A 13,575-nucleotide genomic window follows, 5' to 3' on the forward strand; every position below is an offset into this window, starting at 1 on the left:
AGCTTGCATATTAATTTAGTTTCTTTTGTTACATTTCACATCTCCATCCTTGAATGCCTTCAAACATGGCTTCTTTCATAGCCATTGTTTGAGGTGTTCTTCATTTCATATAGCATAGGTTCATGGTTTCATCACTAACATTTTCACATTCACCATTCAAGAGATCCAATCACATAGTTGTTTTTGAGAGAGGACACCAAACATACCTCCAATCTTAACACACCAACAAGGCCACTTATGGGTGCCTTTATTGAGCTATTTGATGTTGCTTGAGGATCTAGTTTGTTGGTTGCTATGAGTTGCAAAACTCAAGCAAGCATTGGTTAGTTAAAATATCTTGATAAGTACTTGATCCATATGTGATTTAAACTAATTTTTGTTTTGTTTATTCATACTCCCAACAGGTCACTTTTTTTAGCATACAATTAGTACCACATATCTCTTATTTTCCTAGTTTGATGAGGTGTGATCACCTGACCCATTGGGTGAAGTGATCCCTTCTCCATTTGATGAATTGCAAGCACCTTTCTTTTTTCATGTCTTTTTCATCTCATCTTTGATGTGTTCAACATCTGCCTTGCCTTTACCTTTATCAAATTCACAACTTGGTGCCTTTGACCTAGTTCGATAGTATTTACTAATGTGACCAGTCTTCAAACAACTAAAACATGTAGTTTGACTTAACCATCTTTTGTAATTGCCACTGAAGTGTGTGCTAATACAAATCTTAGGAACATGTCCATATTCTTGATAATAATGACAGCTATATCTTGTATTATAATCCCAATTATAAGAGTTGTCATTGTTCCTTACCTTCATTTTCTTGTTTGATTATCACATGAATTTGAATCTGGATTCAAAAGCTCTATGTCCATACTTTTGACAATTGTTGCAATATCCTTCAAATATATGTTTATGTATGCTCTTAATTTTTCATTCATGTGCCTAATGACCTTGCTTGTTGCACTTATGACAATGAATCATGTTCTTAGGCTTGACATTATGATTTTTAATCTTGCTCCTACATACATTAGTAGTATGTCCTTTCTTACCCTAATTATGAAAAGTAGGTTTGGGGTTCTTGCCTTTGGTGTTTTTTTCTTCTTGGTGTTAATACTTTCAATAAATTCCTTTTCTCTCTTTAGGTCATTCTGTAATTGTTCATTTTGCAACTTCAATGTAGTTATCTTAATGTCCTTGACATTCAATTCATAGTTGGCATTCATCATTTGACTTAGAGTATCCAATTGCATGTTGAAAATCTTGGTTAGCTTTATTGACTTCTCTTCCAATTTGTTGGTCAAAATTATTTTGTCTTCTTCAATCATGGCTTAGCTTTCTTCTTTTGTTCAGTTACCTCACATAGTAGTATAGCTTGTGTTTCTTGCTCTAACTTGAGAATTCTAATTTCCTTAGCTTGGACTCTATTATTTTCCATTAGATCTAAAACTACTACATCAAATTAATTAGAGTCTCCATTTGCAAATAGCTTAGTAGTGTCTATCTCTTTGTATAGTGTGTCATTATCCACAATAGCAATCTCTTTCCTTCTCTTTAATGATTTCTTTAGTTGCTCTCTTGCTTCATTTAGTTGATGTAGTATAAAATGTCTTTCAATCTCCTAGTTCTCAATATTCTTTTCCAACTTGTAGACTTCTATTTCAAGATCTTTCCTCAAAGTTTCAAAGCTCCTCTTTTAGAGAACAAGGCTCTGATACCAATTGTTAGAATTACAATAGGAAAACAAAACTTTTGAGGGGAGGGGAGGGGAGGGGGGCGGGGGGGGGGGGGGGGGGTGAATTAGTAGTTTAAACTTTGACCACACATCTATCTCATGCATTCAATAATTAAACTGAAATGACATGTAAAGCATATACATCTAAATCATATAACTATGTAAGCATTTCCACACATAACACCAGTTATGATTACGTAGAAACCCTCCAAGTCAAAAGGCAAAATTGGGGTGGGGATGACACCCACAAATCTTCACTATTGCAATAATAAAGTGTATCCAATGAAGGTTACAATTTTTTTGGCCACGAAAGGCTTACAATGACTATTAGGTCTCACCTTGTTCGAGGATTTCAACACCCTATTATAAGTGTGCCTTGTTAGAGGATTTCAAATTACAACTAAGTAAGCACCCTATTAAAAGATTTCATATAGCCTGTTAAGACTACTTTACTTAAGAGATTTGATTGAAATTACCTGTTAAAATGTCTCAGCATAGATCCTATAGTTGGCACTTACTTGCCTGATAATAGATCACCTTTAAACAATGTCTTCTTGATCCTTCTTGATTAGATGTCTCAATTTTGTATCATTTTTTCTATCCTCTCTTCTTCTCTAACTAATTATGCAATTCACTCTTTCTTCATAACTTCTAAGTCACCTTGAATGGTCTGCACGAAAACTATCTTGTTTGCTCCTTCAATTCCATACTTATCCACTAAAACATTTAGGGCTTCATCCTCCTTAAGAAGACTTAGGTGGCTAGGGTTAGGTATGAATCTATGGTTGAGATTCATCTAGTTTGTCACTCAATCCTTCCTATTTTGTGATTAGGGTATAATTTAGTGGCTAATATTCATAAATTAGCTAATTTTAGAATTTTTTGGTTAGTAATTTGGCTAATAATTTAAGATTTGATACAACCTAAATCGCCATAGTTTAATAAAATTTTGTTCTAGAATATTTAAAATCGCTCAATAATTTATTTTATTGAAAATTTTAAACTCAAATATTCGCCACAATATTCGTTACATGAATAGATTTGAGTTACCTAAATATAATATATAATTGGAGAAATTGAATTGAACTGACCAATAATTATCATAATTATTAGTTAATTTAGGGATATATCACCAATATTTATTATTCACTATTGATTTAAAGTATATGTAACAATTCTCATAACATTCTACAAGGTAAAAAAATGTTCAATTTTGATTTGTAATATTCCATGTTGGTTAATGAACTTCCTATTATTGTTGAGATTCGTTAATATTTGATAATAAAAAAATTATGATTCAAAAATAATTGCCAAAATTAATCATATTTAGAATAAAAAATTGAGAGTTTTGCCAATATAAATAATTTTGTTTTTTCAAAATAATGAAAGATTCGCCAATATTTTATATCTTTTTTTGGAGGTGGCTTTCTTAAAGTTTACCTTGTTTGTGATTGTTTGAATAAAATTGTAAAGGATATCCAAATAGAGATTCATCTTTATCTCCAAAATATTGAAATATAATATTAATTTGGCTAAAAAATGGTTTGCATAGTTGTTTTTGCCATTACAAATAAATATGTCAAAACTATCTTACTCAACAGCTGAAGTCTTTGATGCTTGTCATGCATTGTTCTATATACTATGACTTGGCACTTGTATTACTTGGCATCCACTATTTACTCAACTAATGAATCACTCAGCATGGTCTATCCATTTGGCACTTGAGTGACTTGGCACATGACTAACTCAACACTTATTGCAACTCAACATGGTCTAATATTTGCATGTTGTGCTTAGCATGTATTACTAGCTCAACATGAACTAAGTAAATAGCTTAAGTGTGTTGACACTCACTTGCCAAAATCAGTTTGAGATCAATAACTTAGACATTTTAGTTTCCTCTTTAGGTCTAAGAATAGTTTCAACGTTAAAGAGATAAGGTAGCTTGGCTCCCTCTTGAGAAAGTATTTCTCTTTCTCATTGTTAAGCAAGATTTCCATGACTTTCCAGAAGCTTTTGTCCTTCCGACATTTTTTGAAATTTTTAGGAAGTATTTCTACTTCTTCCTCATTCTTATCAGTAAAAGGTTCCTTACGTCTTTCATTCCTATGTTGATATTAGTCCCTACTATGTTCTCTAGGTTGTAGTCCTTGATCAACCATTTTAGGAATGTGATAAGTTTCAGTGTATGCTAGTTGGAAAAGTTGTCTGAATAAGAATTCAGTTGTGTTGTTTGAAGATGTTTGACCTTTTCTAGTTTTGGGATCCTCTTGATATAAGGGGTTCCTAGTTTGTTGTAAGGTTATGGAAAACATTCTCTGAACATGAGGTGGATCTAATAGGTGAAGGAGATCATGAGGACTCCTCACTAGAAAAACTAGACACAAAACATGTATAAGCTAAAAAGTGACCTCCACCATGATTATGACCCCTAACTCTACCTTGTCTAAGACTAAGGGGATATAACACATTTTCACTTCTTTTTTCCATAGTCATAGCGAAGGAAGAAAAGAAAAAGCCAAGACAAGAACCACACCAGAACATAGTCTAAAAAAGAAAGACAAGAGTGTTGTATACTTAGGTACAAGTTGTTTGAGTAATGGCTAGAATAGCCAAAGATTATTACTATCATGACACAAAGTATGAAAAACACAAAAGGACAAGGACAAGATAAGTGATGAGACTAGTTTGCTTGTGGATCACAAGTTTTCAACTAAGTAAGAAGTTGTTGTTTGATAGTATTTGTAGATAGAGAAGTAGAAAAATGTTGTAGATATAGATTAGACTTAGAGTTTAGATAGCTCTGACAGATAGTTCAATAATTTTGAGGACAAGATTCTGCATGAAGATTCCTAGGGAACTGCATGAGAAAACACAAAGAACTAGGAAAATACTTAGATAGTTTTCTTGCATGAGGACTTGTACAAAACCATGTGAGGATGTGCTAGATTGACAAAAGACAAGATTTTGACATAAATATAATTTTTTTGCAAGATCTCGCATGGAGATTCATAGGGAGTTGCATGAGGACTTGTACAAAGCCATATGAGGAAATGTTGATAGGGTATTTTCTCACACAAAATTTAACAAAATAGGGCACGAGTATCTGGACAGACTGATAACTATTGACAAGGTTTGAAGAGATTTTGCAAGTTTTAGATAGTTTTAGATAGATTTTTTTTTGTGTTTATAGATTTTAGATAGGTAGCAAGATAGTTTTCAAGTTTTTTTGATAGCATTTTGGTTTCCAAATAGACAGTTGTTTTTAGATAGACATGGGAAGCAAGAAGAAGTCACAAACAATCGAACTGAGGAAAAAGAAACTTAGAGGGATGAGAGAGTCTTGAACTTTAGTTTTTTTGATAGATTTGGACAAGTTTAAGACTTGAAAAAGACACATTCTATCCCTAAAACCAAAAATAGTAGAGAAGGAAAAACCTTTGTCTCACAACTTATGTGCATGCGTTCACCTCACACAGTCATGTCACCCCACTAGAGGGTGCCCGTGGTTTTGGTGTATTCCAAGGGCTCAATAAAATATACATTGAATGAACACCCTTGTAGTAGGGGTTAAGCACATACACCACCTTCTAACACCTAGGCACATGCTTATGGTGAGTATCTATTGGAGAGATTCTTCAACCTCCTTGCACAAAGATTGTGTTTGCTTTTAGAGGTAAAATGAGTAGCAACTAACTAAGATTATTTTACATGGCTTCCTTTCATATTAACCCCTAGTGGCTTCACAAGAAAAGTTAAGGCTAGTAGGCCACATTAGCATCTATAAGTGCATACACTTAACTAGCAAGATTGGGGTCAACGTCAGCTAGTGTAGTTTAGAGAGTCTCTTCTTGATATGTGATATTAGAATGAAGAAGAGGGAATTAACATTGATTTAGAATATTTCTCTCAACAAAGCTTCTTTATTATAGTGATTTGGAATCTTTAGCAAAAGGAGTGTGCTCACTTGGATCATTCCTAAAGGTTAACTCAGACTAGTGGTTTAGATCTAAGCATCCAAGTTTCTAATTTCCCTCAAGGGGAAGAGAATACTCCTCTACCTCATCACCTTGCCCAAATATGAAAGACATGTTAATCATTAAATTATCTTAATCGATCCCAACTTGTCCTTTCTCAACATTTTGAATTCCTAAGAGGAAATCATCATCCTTTCATAGAAAAGACAGATTTAGGAGAACCACTAACATGCTTGCCTCCCTTGGGTACCATCTTTCAGAGGCTTCTAGGTTCCTAATTTACTCTTGGGCATCAATTACAAGTAGTAAAAAACATACTCCCCTATTCCCCTATCTTGTACCCTAGGAAGTTCACAAGCCCTATTTATACTATGTGTGGAAAGAAATAAAAGAAAACATGACATTTAAGTGGGTTTGAAAAGATCTCTTTGACATGTCTATCTTTGAGTATAAGAATTTGGCTTAGGCTAGAATTCACCCAAGACAAAGGAACTCAAACACAAGCACACAGTAGACCAATAAGATAGAGTATGATCAGAATGACGATCTTCATTCAATATGCCAGCTGGAGAGTACACTAGGAGTGCCTATTTATAAAGGCCTCAGGAAAGCTTCTAGAATGCATAGAAGTCAACATCATGATAAGTCATACAACTAGGCACATGTCCAAAAAAATGGGTTATCCTCCATTAAGTACGAAATTAAGTGCGGTGATGTGAGGATAAGCCTACAATTTGTAGCATGAAAATTAGTGGTGTAGACAACATGTGCTAAATTAGGAGTGTGAATAACTGTGTTGTCAACATGAAAACTCAGTGAATGATGCAAACTCCTATGTTGTAGACACCATGTGCATAATTAGAGTTGTGTAACTCATGAGAGTACACAAACTCCTAAGTGTCTCACCTAAATAAATAATAAAATAATGCAAAATAATTAAATAATGCATTAACCTAAGTAAACTTAAGTAAGTGTAAATAGTAAATACTTATTTACATCAACACCCCCCCTTAAGTACAACTTCGAGGAATACCATTAAGATTACAAAATCTAGGATGAAATGCATAATGCATCCTAGCTACTAGGCCATGTTAGGTACCCATGTACATAATGCAAATGCAATCTCTCATAAAGTGGAGAAAGAGGGAAAACCTCATTGGAAAAACCCTCCCACAAAAAGAGAGATAAATAGGGATTCATGGATGGATGGAGTAATGAAGACCCCCCCCCCCCCATTATGACATACATCTAGTATATACATAAGAGAAAATAAATATAGGATAGGCTCCACCCCCCAATGAAGAAAGCCTGCCAGTTACTGCTCCAATGAAGAAGCTAATTCAAGATTGTAGAATAGTGTTCCTCCCCTTAGGAAGAAACAATGCCAAAGGTACAAATGAGACACTTCTACTGTGTTTGAAAAGAATCCCATGAATAAGTTATGTCTCTAAAACCTACTCAAGTGGCTAAAGAACCTGTCTCAAAGAACTATCTATCTCTACAACTAATGAAGAACCCTGCTGCAACTGCTGTTCATAAGTATCCATAATCACTTCAACCTGTGATGATCGATCATGTAGATAATAAAATAGAGAGTCATATGGAGCCCTCATGACAACTAAAGAAGGTTCTTCACATCAAGAAGTTGAGGCAGATCATCAATACTATCCCCCAAATCTGTCACTAAAGCTAGACCTATAAGACTAGATGTACCCTATTATGTTGGACCTATCACTGTGGTGATATATGCATGTGGACTGAACTAATATAGTGACCTCTCACTGCAACTATCGATAGAACTCCACATGTTTGAATCTGTTGAAGCATTATCACTCTTGTCACTACCAATTTCCATACAATATGATGTGTGAAGAGGATGAGAGGATAAGCTTGGTGAACTTTCCTCAAAGTATACATCCTTTTCCACAAAAAATTGATGTGTCACAGGATCTAGAAGTTTGTATGCCTTCACACTATCTTCATAACCAATGAAAGTACAAGGCTAAGGTGACTGTTCCTTGCAACCCTTGGAAGATATCTTTGCCCATGTAGGATAGTGGAAGACTCTGAAGTGTGTCACAATAGGTTTTCTACTACACCATGCCTCAAAAGGAGTTTTTCCATCTGAGGCTAGATGGGGAGACCAATTAAGAATGTGTGTGGCACTAAAGATTGCTTTGACTTCTAATGATGGATCTAGAGACTTGCAATAGATCATGCAACATCTATCTTATGTGGAATGAATGCTAGCAGAGTTTGAAGATCAATGCCCTCGAGTCTACAAATGTCCATAAGTCTTCTATTCACATACATGCTTCCATTGTCCATTTGGAGTACTTTGATGGCCTTTCTAGATTTATGTTCTACATGAGTCTTAAAGTCTACAAACTTGTCCAATACTTCATTCTTATTATGAAGAAAATAGACCCAAGTAAACCTTAAAAATTCATCAACAAAGGTAAGTATGTATCAACCTTGGCTAACTACAAAAAGTCCTACTAATACCATGTGAACCATCTATAGAACACATGGTGCTTTTGAAGAGTCTCCTCTTAGTAACATCCCCTCTGGATGCATATCCACTGAATTTGTTGAACATTCACCCTTAGAAAAGTTGATTTGAGGTAGAACTTTGACCATTTGGTTTGTGCAAAGTTTCTAAAGATAGTAGAAGTTAAGATGACCATACCGCTCATTCCATAATTGCATGTTTGAATTTGATTGTGATAACAAGGCCTTTGAAGGAGACTTGGGCACAAAATGAGAGAAAGAGTACAACCTCTTGTTATGATTAACTTTCCCCACTGCAACTAAAGAATCATCTTTAAGACTATGCACTTGTACTAAGTCTAGAAGGAAGTCAACTCTATGTCCATCTCCAAGCTGAGTGATTTGGTAGATTGATAGGAGATTTGAACTTAGGTTTGGAACATAGAGAACATCTTGAAACTCTCCATTTTTGACTTCCACATTTTCTTTCCCTTCAACTTCCATTTTTCTATCATTTCCCATGAAGATGTGTGGTACCTTTGATTGCTTCATTGAAGAAAAATTCTCCTTTGAAGAACCCATGTCATAAGAGGCACCTAAGTCAAATATTCATTCCTTTGAAGAGTTTGAATTAGTCATGAGTGCTTACCCTTTGCCCTTTGAATCTAAAGAAGACCCTTTTTCCTTATAAGCATTAAGTAAGAGAACATTATGTTTCCTCATGATGTTGGTCAACTCATCAATCTTTTAGAGATAACATTCATGCTCTTCATGACCCAATTTCTTGCAATAAGCACACTTTTTCTTCTCCTTATTGTTGTCCCCTTTCTTGTTGGAATTTGAGGACTTGCCTTGTTGATTGGATTATGGTGTTGTCTTTTCTGCATCCTCAAATTTTTTCTTCCATTTCTTCTTACCCTTTACTTTATTTGAAGATTGTGCAGCTAAATGTTGAGAACCCTCATTGGCCACCAATGCTTTAGACGTAGGTGCTTTGAGAATTCCCATTGATTTTAACTTCTTTTCTTCATCATCCAATAGTTTAGCATATTCATCAAAAGTGACTTTCTTGTAGGTAGACCCTAAGGTAGTCTTTGAGGTGTTAAAAGAAGATACAAATGTGGAATATTTTGATGGCAACTTGCTATGAATAAGATAGATCAGTCTATCATCTTTGATAGAACTCCAACAATCAGTAAGCTTTGTCCTTAGTTTATTCACCTTGATGATGAAATCCTGTATTGAATCATATGACTTAGGATCTAAGGAGACAAGCTCATCTTCAATTTTGGACACATCCTCTTCAAACACTTTACCAAAAAGGTTTTAGAGGGTATCCCAAGCTTCCTTGGATGTAGAACACTTCTTGATTTGATATATGATCTTATCATCAACCCCCAAACATATATCACCTAGGGCTTTCCTATCCATTGCTACTCAAGCTAAAATATCACCATTTGAAACTTTATCACCCATTGGTTTAGGAAGAGTACCATCTACATATTGTGAAACTCCATTATGCATTAAGTGATACCACATTTTAATGGACCATGTAGCATAGTTATGAGGAGTTCATTTAGGAAACTTAAAGTTGCCCATAATGTAGGAAATGAAAGAAAAGTGTAGAAAAGAGAGAACACAACCCCAAGAACACCCCCCCTTTTCACTAAATCAAGAAACCCCCCCAAAATAGATGGTTTGGGCACTTTATTAGTAGTGTGATTACAATGGGCCACTTGCCAATTTTTGCCTTTGTGGAATTCTGATTTTGTTTGTTACAACCTCTTAATAGATTACAAATCTGGAACTTTACAATGTGCTACAATTCTGAAGCATACAAAGCAAAGAAAGGCCCTATTTCTAAAAGTGACACTTTTGTCCATAAAACCCTACAATCTGATATCAAAGCTAGAAAGTGAACAAAAAATAATGCAATCTCAAAAAAAAAAGAACCTATTTTTTACTCCAGATGTGCCCATACGGAGCATTTGAAGTTGCAAAATGCAAGATTATGTAGGTATAGTCACCAAAAAATGAAAATTGTGACAAATTCATGCACCAAAACTAGAAAAGATTCACACCACTAAAAAATTTAGGAAATTCTATGCAATTTCAAAAAAATTGCACCCGATTTGGTGTCCGGATGTCCAAGTTATGGTCTCCCAAACTCGGACTACAAAAACCAAAATCAATCTGGAGAGGGATTGCATCAGCAAATGATGGAGTTAAATTTGATGATCATACAACCATCAAAGCAGTTCAAATTGGCCTAGAATCAATTTTAAGGTCATGAAATTACATCCTTGTTCTCTATGATGACATCAGTGATGACGTTAGCCATACATAATTGTACGGATGAGTGATGTGGCATAATCTATATGTTGAGGTGGTAGTCTACATGGGACTATACAAAATGATATGGTGGCCTACATGGTAGTGATGTGGCTTGTCCACATGTGTTGATGACCTTATGTTGACTAGGATAGGTGAGAGAAAATTAAAATTTGACATGTGTCCTAGCAGTTGTCTATGTGGCTTAGGAGGGAGATTTTATGAATCACCATGCATTACATGGTATTTTTTTTTGTTAGTGTGGGAAAGTACAATTGCACAATGTGGCATGGGTGGGCAAGAGGATTTGGACATCGAAATAGTAATTTCTGTTGCTAGAATGTACCTATCGCTGCTAGAATATACTTGTCATTGCAGTTGCATAAGTAGACTTTACAAGCACTGGGATTTTTGCAATTTTTCCCACATTGGTGGGATAACAGACTATGTGGGTTTATAAAAAGAATAGCACACAACTCATTGAAATAAAGCCTGCAAGGGCTAGCTAAGCAATGCTTGCCGGAAGTTGATACTCACCAGGATTTGCAGCTCTCTACCACTAGATTGGTTAAGGCCTTCGCCAAATTTTAGAGAGGTGTGCAAAGTACAACCCAATTTAATGCAAAATTTCTTGTAGTATTTGAATAATGAGCCAAATAATCCTTGCAATGGATAATTAAAAATCTCTGAAACTGTACAACCAGGATCTGACAGCCCGGTTCTACAAAAAAAAATTCTTTTCTTGAACACCTGACTGGGCAAAAAATTCAAAAAATAATTTTGAAAAATATAGAGAACAAAAATAATTCAGATTCAAAAATGAATTAATAAGATCTGCAAATGACCATACATGAATTACAAATTGGGGCCTCTATTCTAATTTGCAAAAACAATTTGCCTTACGATCAACTTTCACCCAACATAGGCAAATTTATAGTCGATCTTTACTGAATCAATGCTCTAGATACAATGGTGATGTTAGATCTAGCTCTAGACACTCCCAATTTTTGTGGATGCTCCAGATTCAGGTTGAGGTGCTAAAGCATGAATTGTCTTGAAAGGCTATGTGTAGAGAATCTCTCTCAAAGCTCCAATACCATGTAAGAATTTGGCTTAAGTCAGAATTCACCCAAGACCAAGAAACTCAAACACAAGCACACAATAGACCAATAAGATAGAGTATGATCAGAATGGTGATATTCATTCAATATGCCAGCTTGAGAGTACACTAGGAGTGCTTGTATATAAAAGCCTCAAGAGAGCTTCTAGAATGCATAGAAGTTAGCATCATGATAAGTCATACAACCAGACACATGTCCACCAGATATGGGTTATCCTCCATTAAGCATGAAATTAAGTACAATAATGTGAGGATAAGCCTACAATGGTGTAGCATGCAAATTAGTGGTGTAGACAACATGTGCTAAATTAGGAGTGCAAATAATTGTGTTGTCAACATGAAAACTTAGTGAATGATGCAAACTCCTATGTTGTAGAAACCATGTGCATAATTAGAGTTGTGTAACTCATGAGAGTACAGAAAATCCTAAGTGTCTCACCTAAATAAATAATTAAATAATACAGAATAATTAAATAAAGCATTAACCTAATTAAACTTAAGTAAGTGTAAAGAGTAAATACTGATTTACACCAACATTAACAAATGTCCTCCAATAACACAATCAATACATTTTTCAAGTGTTTTTGATGAGGTGTCTTTGACGAATGTCCTATAAACCACTGTTAGGCTATATAAAATCAGAAATTAGAAACAGAAGTGCTTTTGAAATAACTTGTTAGTGAAAACATGATGATAAAATTGAATTCTAAAAACTACATTTGCATTTGTTGATTCAAAATTTTGCATGAAATCCTACACAGGCCCACCTAAGAAAATGGTGCGTACCACACGAGAAACTGCAAAATTATACACTTTTTCACATGAGGCGGTGCGGTAAAAGGGGAAAAATCGTAGTTACTTCATGCAAACATGAGCTTTCTCATGTGAGAATTTGAAAAAAAAAATGTACAAAGGATAGCGATAGGCTAATAAAAATGTAGAAAAACTGAACAAAATGAGGCAAATTTTTTTATTTCTCGATGTCATGGTGGGCACCAAAAATGTATGCATTAATTATGGCCTATTAATCAACCACACTTTAACATGGTCCTTAGATGCAAAACCATCTTGGAATGAACATTGAGTTGTTCATCCAAAATAATTTGGCAAATCAACTTGTTTCCTTCTAACTAGATGTATTTTGCTATTGCTCTCAGAACAAGAAGCCAACAACTAGACCTCTAGTACAAAGGATTTTGCTTAAGCTATATGATATGCAAATTACTCTAAATGAAATGCATATTAATCTAACAATGAGATGAAGAAAATTATGCTATATGAATGCATTTTAAAATCTAGATGATATTAATATACTAGAAAATGTGAAATCTATGAGAGTATGAGAAAAATGAGTAGATATTGTAGCATAAATTTGATACAAATTCAATTCAACCTTTATAATAAGGAATTGAAGGCTCCTTAAATAAAATCCCATGATCAATTGATGGTTGAGATCAATTGAAATGGACCATCAAGATTGAAGATGAAACTGAATCAAAATGGAAAATTCCTTGTGGAGATGAAGTTAACTGTTTCAGATCTAAGTGTGGTCCAGATGTATAAATAAAACTTTTCACATCTTAGTGAACCCATAAAACATGTATCAATAATGCATGCATCTATAAGATTATACAATCACTTAAAACTTGTAGGTTACTATTAAATCAACTTGCTACCCTTTTTAACTCTTCTGAAGTGATGCCTTGTGAAAGACCAAACTTGTTAAATGTTACAATAAACACTGGTAAATGTGACATTATTAAAAGATTTCAATCACCTTGTTAAGAGTGATCCTTGTTAGAGGACTTTAGATCATTCGCTTGTAATGTCACTCAGTTAAAGGATTTACAAATGACTGTTAGGTCAACCTTAATCCAAAGGATTTACCCTGGACTTATACAATTATTAGAGAGTAATAGTAA

The sequence above is a fragment of the Cupressus sempervirens genome, chromosome 5 (genome assembly GCF_028749045.1).
Source record: "Cupressus sempervirens isolate cs-2001-9-10 chromosome 5, ASM2874904v1, whole genome shotgun sequence".
Taxonomy (NCBI): Eukaryota; Viridiplantae; Streptophyta; class Pinopsida; order Cupressales; family Cupressaceae; genus Cupressus; species Cupressus sempervirens.